Here is a 12,866-nt window from a genome sequence, read left to right on the forward strand (position 1 = left end):
TGCCTTTTGTTATATAAGTACTCTTAGTGTCTAATGAAAGAATTGCATATGATTTGTGAAATGAGTTGGCCACCATATGTTAAAATCTTGAAATATGATGTTTTTGCATATATTTTCATGTGCTACTTGAATAAGAACCATCATACGTTTTTTAAATATTTTAGGTGGCCATTTACATGATTTTTGAATGAAATGGCTATGAATACATTATGACATGATTCGACTTACAAGTCTAGGTATAACGATACCTATCACGAGATGCCCTAAAAACAAAAACGATAAGTGTTTTGAAAGTAAGAAGCATAGATTTTGAAGAACCAAAATAGGGCTTAAAGAGATCTAGTTGATTACCCGAAGAAGGCTTGAGTTCTAGTGACTCATAGTCCAAAACCATTTTTTGCCGATATGGGTCTAATATGTCCAAAATTAGGGATTTTACATTGGCAACGACCCTGTGTCATAGCATGCATGATTTTTCCCCATTTTTGCTGTAAACTCGAATTGGTGGCCTTGATGTCGGGCTATGGGCTGAATCTGTATAGCCCGTGTATTTCTATGTATGTAGGGTGACCCATCTAACTCATAAGTAAAGAAAAGAGTTAGGTAATGATTACAAGAAAATGTTTTGAAGCTTATCAATATATTCCCATGTGTTTTATGTATATACTATGATAAATTATTTTCTAAATGCTCTTGACTATTTTATATGGAATACATGTTGCTTTTTGTTAGTTCTGTCTAACAATACATTCCAAATATTGACTATCCTTCGTGGAGGCTACATTGTCTCATAATGTATGTTCTTAGGCGGACTTTCATGTTCTAGCTCAGTAGTAGGTTACTTCCTGAACTCCAGATTTGGTGATCCCCCTTACCTTGGAAGGCATCTTATTCTTATGTTAATGTAGTTGTCTTATGGTTTGACCAGGGGCCTTGTCCTGGTCTTGATTGATTAGTAATTTAGAGTCTTTGTAGACGAAAGTAGGGTGTTGTATGTCATATTTTGTTGACACGGTTTGTATTGTAAGTTCCCTTGAAATTTTATTTTATCTTTCGCACTTTGATTTATGTATGGATTATGCTTATGGTAGTATGCTAAGTGGTCTCTCAGGCCTTCGTGGTTTAGAATGCCCATTGCTACTAGCGCCTCAGCTCGGATCATGAAAATTACAATGCATTATCGGATTCAACATGGTTAGTAGCATAGCTTCTCATGTAGTCAATAAATATGCCTTCTACTTCCCTTAGTATCATGACTCATAAAATTAGCAACAAGAGGGATTTCTAGCCTAATATCTAGTTTGGTTTCTAGGAAAAGTATAACATTAGTAATATCATAGTCCAAAGCCCCAACTAGTAGTCTAGTCAATGATTTAAATGATAACATAGTCATAGGATTAATTAATAGCATAATCCATAGCTACACATAGCATTAATGATAATACAGTTCACAACCATATACATCACCTCAAATACTATCACCATAAATCATTTATCACGGCTAGGCAACATTCTCCCAAGGCCATTCTCTAATTGTTTAACAAGTGTCTAAGGTCTTCAATAGAACTATGTAAATTCATGCTTAAGGTGGGTCAAGATACCACTTCTAATCCTCAAATTCCATAATTAGGAAATCTATGCCCCAAACTAGGCTAAGGTATCTATTTCAACCTCTAGATGTCAAGTAATCCATAACCAATCCTAAGATATCCTCTAAGTTTGATATTGTGTTACTATTTTTGCTTTTGAGTCCTGGGGTATTGAATAACTGAAAACCATAGTTGCTTATTTAGTCTCATCTCAGTATCTTCAGAATAACCTCAGAAGACATATTATGAGCATTACTAGATCAGTCAGTTAAACTAAGAATAATTAGTAACTCAGTGTCATTCATTTGGGAGTAGGACTTAGCACTAAGTGAGTGTAAGGATGGCGGCTTTCTCGTCAGATAGGTAGAGTCACTAGTAGCAGTCCCTAAACTCTTTAACTATGCAGCCAGCATAGGATATGAGAAGTCACCCGTCAGTGTAGGCTTGACTATCTCGCAGGGGTCACCCGTCAGTTCAGGCTTGACACCCTTAGTCCTTTGGGATAGTACATCAATATAGTGGATCCACACATCCAGTGTTAGTACCCTTGGCACAGTACTAACACCCTTTTAATTGGGGTTACAGGTTAGACCCTAATTAGCTCAGATTAGGGCATATCTATTAGATGATACCTCCCACAGTCTCAGTCACTGTCTCAGTTACAGTTTTAGTCTAGTAATCTGTTCAAACATTTAGTCTCAGTGTTGTTTGACCAAAGCATACAGGTATAAGTTATTTCAGTATTTTAGTTTACATATTTTATTCAATTCATGTTATATGCTTGGTCATGCATCCGCAGTATCTATAGATTTCATGTACCTTTAGTATTTATAGGCTTCCATGCATACACAGTACTACAGATCTCACATATTTTTAGTATCTACAGATTTCATAAGCTCTATTCAGTACTCCATGTTTTACATGCATATTTAGATAATTATTATTTTTGCTCATGAGACCATGCATATTAGTCTACCTCATTTAGCATACCAGTACATTCAAAGTACTGATCGCATACCTTTCTTTTGTGCTATGATGTATTATATCATAGGTTCTGAAGCCTAGTTCCCAGATCGTGTTTAGACATCTCAGACTCTCAGCAGTAGCAGTAGTGAGTCCTCATATTTTGAGGATGGATTATTTTATTTTATGTTTTCTATCTAGTAGTTAGTTTGAGTTAGTTGGGGCCTGTCCCATCAACTCACAGTTATTCAGTTTAGAGGCTTTCAGATAATACAGCCAGTTATTTAGTATGCAGACTTCAGTTGACATGACAGTTAGTCTTTCAGTTTATCTTAGATTTCAGTATTTATTTAGACTCACATAGTTATTTCTTCAGATTCATAATTTAGTATTTTTTTCAGTTATTAAAACCTTATAGCATATCAGTTATTCTTCCACATTTATGATTGTGTTATTAAGTGCTCACAATAGGTACCAGCTCATAGGTTAACTTGTGGTCCCTCAAAACTATAAGCACCTTGTGATGCCCAGGGTGTACTCTTGGGGCGTTACAATAATGGTGGAATTTGATTTCTTGGAGAAAAAGCTTTTGGAGCTCTAGGGTCTTGCTTTGAGAGAGAAGGGGTGAAAATAAGCCTAAAGTTCTTTGAATATGCTTAATATCATGTTTTTTAACGGATTGGGGCCTTGGGGATTGACCAAAATACCCCTTTTTAGACTTTAATCGAAACTGGAAACAAGAACATTTTTCTCGATTTGGTTGGCCACAGCGATGCGCCACTATCGCGGTGGCTCACTAGAAAATAACGAGTGGGAAGTGTAAGATCTATGTGACGTGCCACCATTATGGTACTCTATTGGAATGCCATTTTAGCCACCGACGCGACGTGGTACAATCGTGTTGGCTTACTAGAAATTGACAATTGGGAAATTGGAATCCACCGTGATGCAAGCTAATTGTTGTGGTCATCTAGAATTTGACAATTGGGATTTTAACCATCTCTGCGATGTGGTGACTGCCCAGGTGGCAAACTGTCAACAGTAAAAATGCCATAACTTCTCAAACGAGTATCGAATTTGGGTGAATTGGGTATCAATGGAAAGCTTATTCAATTTGCTACACAATGGAAGGTATAAATATGGAAAATTCCATATGAAATAAACGTTATTCACTTTCAAAGCTGGTCTTTGACATTCTAGGAGCAAAGGTAAGCTAGGAAAATTATGGGGTAGTACAATATCTCCCACTTGGGAACATTCGTCCTCGAATGTGACTAGTTAAGCAGAGAATATTGAGGAAATCTGAGGCTATAAGCTATCATGAACAACTAAAATAAATTGTATGACTGAATCTCAAGAATAATGATCCATTGAACTGATCTATGAGTGCATGAATTTACATGAAGACAACTATATAGCTGAATTTGAGACTGGAAAAGATCTGAATGAATGAAGGAAAACTATTACCTTCGGCTGAATCTGAGTTCATGGAGAAGAGATGAGGATACTTGGTACGCGTGTCTACTTCTGCTTCCCAAGTAGCACCCTCAACGGACTGATTTTGTCACAGAACTTTAACCAAGGGATCTTCTTTGTTCCATAGCCTATGGATCTGATGATTAAGATTCTCTACTGGAACTTCTTCATATGAAAGGCTATTCTGAATATCTATACTTTCTATTGGAACTATAACTGCTGAATCATCCATGAACTTCTTCAACACGGACACATAGAATACTGGATGAACTAAGTATAAATCTACGGGTACATCAAGCTCATACGCCACCTTCCCAACACGACTCAACATCCGGAAGGGTCCTATATATTGGGGACTAAGCTTCCCCTTTTTACCAAATCTCTTCACCCCTTTCATGGGCAAAACTTTCAAATACACAAAGGTCATCAACCTCAAACTCAAGATCTTTTCTTCTCACGTCTGCAAAAGATTTCTGATGACTCTGGGATGCTTTTAATATTTCTCTAATCAACCGAACTTTTTCCATAGCCTGAAACACCATGTCTAGCCCAATCAAAGCAGCCTCACTGACAGCGCCCAAGTGCACACGCAAGTTTACGTGGTCTTATCAAGTAGCAAAGTGGCTTCAAGGAAACCTAAGTATCGATCTATCAGGGACTTGCATTCGCCACCTATCCAATTCTAGTTTAACAATTGAGAAAAAAGTAAACAAGGATGTTTAAGAATTGTAAACTAAAAAAAAAACTAAACTAATGCGGAAAATTAATTGACTTAGGACAATCAATGGACAGAAGCCTAGGGTTAAGGCTTACGAACAATCATACTATGTTGTTGCACTTCATTCGTTAACTTTCTCATCTTGGTTGTTGATTCGTATGGCTAATTGCATGATTACGGTTTTCCAACCTCTAATATTTTACCTAAGTTGAACATTACAACTACATAGTTGAGCGGGGATGTAATAGTTCACTTAAGTTCTTTAAAAATATCATCCTACATATGAATCAAGTATGGCATCTAAGTACATCTCTGTCCTAGATACAAATTCAAATTTCTTATTTTATAAAGAAATAAGAACCAAACTTTGTTTATTTTCATGTTCTATTGCCCATTCCCTCTCCCAAGTTCACAAGGTTGACAATTGATGTATACAAAGGGTAGCTAATCCTTAAAATATTTAAAACAAGCATAAAAAAACAACCAATGATGATAAGCAATCAAACAAACTTAATTCAAAACAAAAGTAATCATGAACGTGGCCTTAACCCCACAAAAGGAGTTTTAGCCTTTAATGGACATATTTATCAACCAATCCCTTGGATTGATGATACAAACCACAAAAGAAACTAAATTAAAGAGATATAAACCCTAAAAAGAAGTTGTGATTGCCTCATCAATCTTTCAAGACGTCCAAAAGTGATTAAAAAACGTTTACGAAGTGTATTTATAACTTTGGGGTAAGACCACATTGTGTAGGACAAGGCTTCAGAATTTTTGGCAGCTGTGGAATGGGACATGTGTGGCATGCTTATCGCACGGTATTACTAGAATTGTTGTTTAGAATTTTTTCTAAGTCGAGGGAGCACCGAAATGAGCATGTGTCGCATGCTAATTGCTGTTAGGAGCTACACGCGCCTATTATTTGATATTTTAGGCCTCTTATGAATCCATTTATTTTTTTCACACGTCAATTAGCCACTCCTACAAGATACACGCGCCTAAGACATTCCAGGGGTCCAAAAGTGCATCAATCTACATATTGTCCCTTCGTTGAGCCATTCCGAGCCATTTTGAGTTGTTCCCATTTGATTTGAAGCTTGTATATCCTTCATATATCATCATAATCCATTATCCAAGAATCCTATATCATTAAACACAATAATTTAGAGCTCGAAACAACACAACATCCAACATGATGAAATAGAAACAAGAGCTAAGCATAGAAAAATTTCACTTTGATCTTTAACTCATTGTTTTGACCCTTGGCTTGATCCAATTGACCCTTGAGCATTATGACTAAGATTTTTCATATATAAATACATAATAACAATCTTAGTAACTCATTAAAACACATTATAACCCAATACAATAGACTAGAAAAATACCTAGCTTAAGCTAGTTACACTAGTTTTCTCGGTTGAACTCTAAATGCTCAAATTGAATCAAAGCTTGTTTCAAATACACTCTTAGCATCATAAACACATGATTTAATACTTTGATACACATTTATATTAGTATCCACTATTATAGCATAGAATCATCCTCAAAATAAGACTAAAAATGCTAGAATAGGGACACTAGAATGCATAAATACACCCAACATCACCACCCCACACTTAAAACCTTGTTCGTACTTGAACAACTCTTAACTATAATCCTTATAATCTAAGGAGACTCTACAATTCTACTAAATTCAAAACACTCAATCTAGTACTATGATGACTACATGGAATGCAAGTTACTATACTAAGCATGTTATTTACCCAATTGAAAGCTCATGAACACGACTTCAAAACATCCTAGCTTCAAGAATTGACTCACCTAGTGGCAAACTTATGCATATAATTCAATCAAAGACATCATACTAATCACCCATATTTATCAAACATGTGCCCTCACAACAAGAGAGTTACCCATAAACAATCATAGTAATGCAATTTTTAACATGATGGGTACAAGAATCAAATTACGCTCACTCTCACAAAGAATTCCCAAGTTACACACAATGAACCATAGGCTTTCCCTTAGTGTAATGCTCCACTAATATCGGAATGTTAAGCTTAGGATCAATTAGGACCTTTTCGAGTTGTAGTGTAGGCTAAGAGACGGGTAGGAACTATTTGGGTATAGTGGTAACCTCTCTAAGAGCTTTAATACACTACATCATATATTTAAAACCAATCTTCAAAAACCAAATTTCACTTTTTTAACCACCCATACCTTTTGTTTTTTCCCCATCTCTTTTAAGAATTTTCACAAACACTTGGTGGACGCATATTTTACTACCAAAAGAATCAATTTTTCTCTATTTTCTCAACCATGAGAATATTTTTATTATCAATTACATCACATCAATCCACCACACAGCAAATATAAACACCAATAATTATTACCTTGGGGCATCAATTTTACCTTTTTCTTTTTCAATTTCTCAAACTCCTTACTAAATTATTTTTTCATTGAAGCACTTAGGAGCTTTTTTGGATAAAATTGGGGTCTATCAAAGAAGGAATTAGGATACTTATGAAGCTACCAATGAAAAAGCTAAAGGCTCAATGGGAGTTAACTAGGATTATGCACAAAGGGTAGGACAAATAGAAGGTATAAAACAATGCTATCAAAGAAATTCCTAAATCATCTCATAAACCCACATTCTTTATTCTTATTTACACACACCAGGCAAGTTCTAGAAATCATATGCAACAAAGAATATACAGAATTCTCACAGCACACATGGCACATGCTTAACTCAATAGGATCATCATAGACTCTCAACCAAACAATAGCACAAATTCAAAATTAAGCCACAAGTAGAAGAGTCATAAACATGAGCCTAAGAGTCTAAAAATAGTAATTCATACCAATCAACATGCTTTTTTCAACAAACCCACTTGCATTATGTAATAAAAAATATCACCAACAAGAATATCTCACTTATTCCTAACCTAAAAAAATTTAAATTGAGTCAAAATTTGGGAATTTCCCCACCCCACACTTAAAAATCTACTTTGTCTCCAAAGTGAATTTAAAAGTACAAAGAAATACTCCCTTAGGCCTCTAGGCCTAGCTAGTATCATCTTCACATAAATGAGATCCATGGGACCCCACACTCGGTCTTTGCCATGCTCCTTAGCTCAAGTTTATGGTACTCAGACTTCCCATTAACCTGTGACTCAACAAAAAACAAAAACTACGTGAAATGAAAACTAAAAAACTTAAAAGAAAACATACCTTAGCTTGGGTTGCCTCCGAACAAGCGCCTAATTTAGTGTCGCGGCACGACCTAATCATGCTTTTTCCTCCACCTTGAGGATGTGAATTTCAACCCTAAAAATGCATCCATCTTTTTGCCTCGATCATAGGGAGGTGGTATACAGATTAAGGAACTGAGTAATGGATTGTGCATGGTAAACCACTCAGCCTTTAAGTGAGGTTTGTTTTTATGTTGCTTTTCCTATGTAAAATAAAGAAAATAGGATTCTTGTTCCTCATCTTCACACTCTTCTACTAATTCAAATGATTTCACAAATAAGATATCATCTAAACATAATGTAGAAAAGTGCTTTGAATGAGGCCCAACCAATCCTACTTCAAAATTTACACTATCTACTACACACTCACTTTTATTCACCTTCTCAATTTCAATCTCAAGATAAAGATGATAATCCAGTGGCTGTGATTCTTGTGTTTTCTCCATAAATTGGCTAGTGTCCTCCTCATATTTTTCTTTGCTTAGCCATTGTAGACATGGTGGCAATTGTACTACAAATTGGCTAATATCCTTCTTATATTTTATTTGCTTAGCCATTGTAGACATGGTGGCATTGGTATCTCCTCACCTATTCAACAATTTTAGTTTTTGAGTACTCAAACTTCCTCGAATTATCAACAATTTTCTCTACAATTTGTTGGGGGGTCACTTCTTCTGTAGCCTCTCTTTGGTTCTTCAAGTATGCCACAACTCATTCTGAGAAGGTAAAATCTATTTCACCAACTCTTCCAAATTTCTTGTTTGAGTTATAGCCTGTATGTTTAGTTGTTGCTACTGAAACAGCTGTTGGTTGGTCCATAATTGAATTTATGACTAATTCAGCCTTGTTCGATTGCAGTGGTTTATATAATTTTGCCTTTTAGTATAGCCCACAAACATTACTGAATTGGCGTTGACAGCATACATATCTTCAGAATGATAACTTTGACCACAAACCATAAACCAATCACTTAAAAACCATCTATTCGAGACTGATATCTCAAGAAGAGTGTGAGAAAGAGAAATAAAATAAAAAATTAAAAAGAAGGTAAAAAAACAAAAACTATTTACAACTCAATATAGCTAAACTAAAATTAAGATAGTTGTCTAGTTACAAGTCCCCGGTAATGGCGCCAAAAACTTGACAGCGCACATGCAAATGTACGTGGTCTTATCAAGTAGTAAAGTGGCTTCAAGGAATCGATCTCTCAGGGACTTGTGTTAGATGCCTATCCAATTCTAGTTTAATGACTCAGAAAAAGTAAACAAGGATGTTTAAGAATTGTAAATTAAGAAGAAACTAAACTAATGCGGAAAAGTAATTAACTTAGGACAATCAATAGATAGAAGTCTAGGGTTAAGTCTTACGAACAATCATACTATGTTGTTGAACTTCATTCGTTAACTTGCTTAATTACGGTTTTCTAACTCTAATAATTTACCTAAGTTGAACCTTACAACAACATCGTTGAGCGGGGATGTAATAGTTCACTTAAGTTCTTTACAAATATCATCCTACATATGATTCAAGTAAGGTATCTAAGTACATCCTTGTCCTAGATACTAATTCAAATTTCTTATTTTATAAAGAAACAAGAACCAAACTTTGTTTAATCCCATGTTCTATTGCCCTATTCCTTCTTCCCAGTTCACAAGGTTGACAATTGATGTATTTTAAGAGTAGCTAATCCTTAAAATAGTTAAAACAAGCATAAAATAACAACCAATGATGATAAGCAATCCAACAAACTTAATTCAAAACAAAAGTAATCATGAACGTGGACTTAACCCCGGAAAAGGAGTTTTAGCATTTAATGGACATATTCATCATCCAATCCCTTGGATTGATGATAAAAACCATAAAAGAAACTAAATTAAAGAGATATAAACCCTAAAAAGAAGTTGTGGTAGCCTCCTTTATAACTTTTGGGTAAGCCCACGTCATGTAGAAAAAGGATTTAGCTTTTTTGGTAGGTGTGAAGTGGGGCACGCGTGGGACGCTTATCGCACGGTTCTGCTGGAATTGTTGTTCAGAATTTTTTCTAAGTCAGGGGAGCACTGAAATGAGCATGTGTCGCATGCTAATTGCTGTTAGGAGATACACGCACCTATTGTTTGATATTTTGGGCATCTTCTGAATCAACTGTTGTTTTGTATACGTCCATTGGACACTCCTACAAGCAACACATGCCAAAGAAATTCTAGGGGTCCAAAAGTGCGTCAATCTGCGTATTGTGCCTTCGTTGAGCCATTCCGAGCCTTTTTGAGTTATTTCCACTTGATTTGAAGCTTGTATATCCTTCATATATCATCATAATAAATTCCCCAAGAATCCTATAGAATTAAACACAACAATTTGGAGCTCAAAACAACACAATATCAAACACGACAAAATAGAAATAATAAGCATAGGCAAATTTCACTTTGATCTTTAACTCATTGTTTTGACCCTTGGATTTATCCAATTGACCCTTGAGAATTATTAATAAGTTGTTTCACATATAAATACACAACAAAAACCTTAGTAACTCATTAAAACACATTAGAACCCAACACAATAGACTAGAAAAACACCTAGCTCAAGCTAGTTACACTAGTTTTCTCGATTGAACTCTAAATGCTCAAATTGAATCAAAACTTATTTCAAATACACTCTTCACATCATAAACACATGATTTAACACTTTGATACACATTTATCACATTATCCACCATTATAGCATAGAATCATCCTCAAAACAAGACTAAAAGCGCTAGAATGGGGACACTATAATGCATAAATACACCCAACATCACTCACCCACTTCGAACTAACCAACTGGCGATCTACATCTCCTTCCATAAAGATCCTAAATAGATACATCTGAATACTAGCATGATAATTGTTATTATAAGTAAACTCAATCATTGGCAAATGGTTGTCCCAAATACCTTTGAATTGAAGAACACATGCCCTCTAAAGTCTGAATGGTCCTTTCTGCCCGACCATTCGTCTATGGATGAAAAGCTGAACTAAGATGAACTTGGGTACCAAGACCTTTCTAAAAGGATTTCTAAAACTGAGAGGTAAAATGAGTACCCCTATCTGAGATGATACACAAAAGAACTCCCTGCAATCTGACTAACTCTCTGATATACATCTTAGCATAATCTTCCACTGCATAAGATGTGTGAACTAGCAAGAAATACACTGACTTAGTCAATCTGTCTATAATAAGCCAAATCGAATCATGTTGACGACGCAAATGGGGTAATCCAACCACAAAGTCTATATTTACCTCTTTCCACTTTTAAGTAGGGATACCAAACTCTTCCACTATACCACCAGGTCTTTGGTGCTCTATCTTAACCTATTGAGAAGTTGCACACTTTGCTACAAATTCTGCTATGTCTCTCTTCATACCACTCCACCAATAGATTTCCCACAAGTCACGATACATCTTGGTAGCACTTGGATGAATGGAATAACACGCACCATATGCTTCTGCCATAATCTGTTGTCTTAAATCATCAACACATGACACACACAATCTACTCTAGAACCTCAACACACTATCTCCCCCCTTGGGAGAAAACCTCTACCTTTTGGTCTCTAACTGACTCCTTCAGTTTGACCAAACTAGAATCCTTATCTTGCTTCTCTTTTACTTCTAAAACTAGAGAAGATTCGGAACTACTTTGAACCCAAACATTCCCTTCAGCTGAATCAACTAATCTCACACCCAATCTAGCTAACTGATGAAATTCCTTAACTAACTCTTTCTTATCATTCTCCACATGAGAAACACTACCTATAGACAATCTACTAAGGGTGTCTGACACTACATTGGCCTTGCTCAGATAGTATAGCATACTCATATCATAATCTTTCAACAATTCTAACCACCTTCTTTGATGAAGATTCAACTCTTTCTGAGTAAGTACGTACTGCAAGGTTTTGTGATCCAAAAACACATCAACATGCACCCCATACAGATAATGTCTCTAGATTTTCAAAGCAAACACAACAACAGCTAACTCAAGATCATGGGTTAGGTAATTCTTTTCATGAGGCTTGAGATATCTAGAGGCATAGGCTATGACCTTACCTCTATGCATCAACACACAACCCAAACCAATTCTAGAGGCATCACAATAAACAACAAAACCATCTATACCATCAGGTAATGCTAAAATTAGGGTTGAAGTGAGTCAAGTCTTTAACTTCTAAAAACTCTTTTCACATGAATCTGACCATTGAAACTTAACTTTTTTCTGGGTCAATCTAGACATGGGAGATGCAATAGATGAGAAACCCTCAACAAAACATCTATAATAGCCAACTAAATCCAAGAAACTCCTAATGTCTAAAGGAGAGATAGGTCTAGGCCAATTTTTTACTGCTTCTGTCTTTTGGGGATCAACTCTAATACCCTTACTGGAAATAATGTGACCAAGGAAAGATATTGACCTTAGCCAAAATTCACATTTGCTAAATTTGGTGAACAACTGGTGATCTCTAAGATTTTACAACTCAATTCTAAGATGCTTTGCATAATCATCCTTACTACGAGAGTAGACAAGAATATCATCAATAAAGACTATGACAAATATGTCTAAATACTATTTGAACACTCTGTTCATCAAGTTCATGAAGGTTGCTAGGGCATTTGTTAGCTCGAAGGACATGACTAGAAACTCAAAATAACCATAACGTGTTTTGAAAGCTGTCTTTGGAAAATCACATTCCCTTACTTAAAGCTGATGATAGCCAGATCTAAGGTCTATCTTTGAGAAATAACTTGCACCTTGGATTTGATCAAATAAGTCATCAATTATAGGAAGAGGATATTTGTTTTTTACTGTGACTTTATTTAGCTGACGATAGT

This window comes from Capsicum annuum, unplaced genomic scaffold, assembly GCF_002878395.1.
Source record: "Capsicum annuum cultivar UCD-10X-F1 unplaced genomic scaffold, UCD10Xv1.1 ctg2586, whole genome shotgun sequence".
Taxonomy (NCBI): Eukaryota; Viridiplantae; Streptophyta; class Magnoliopsida; order Solanales; family Solanaceae; genus Capsicum; species Capsicum annuum.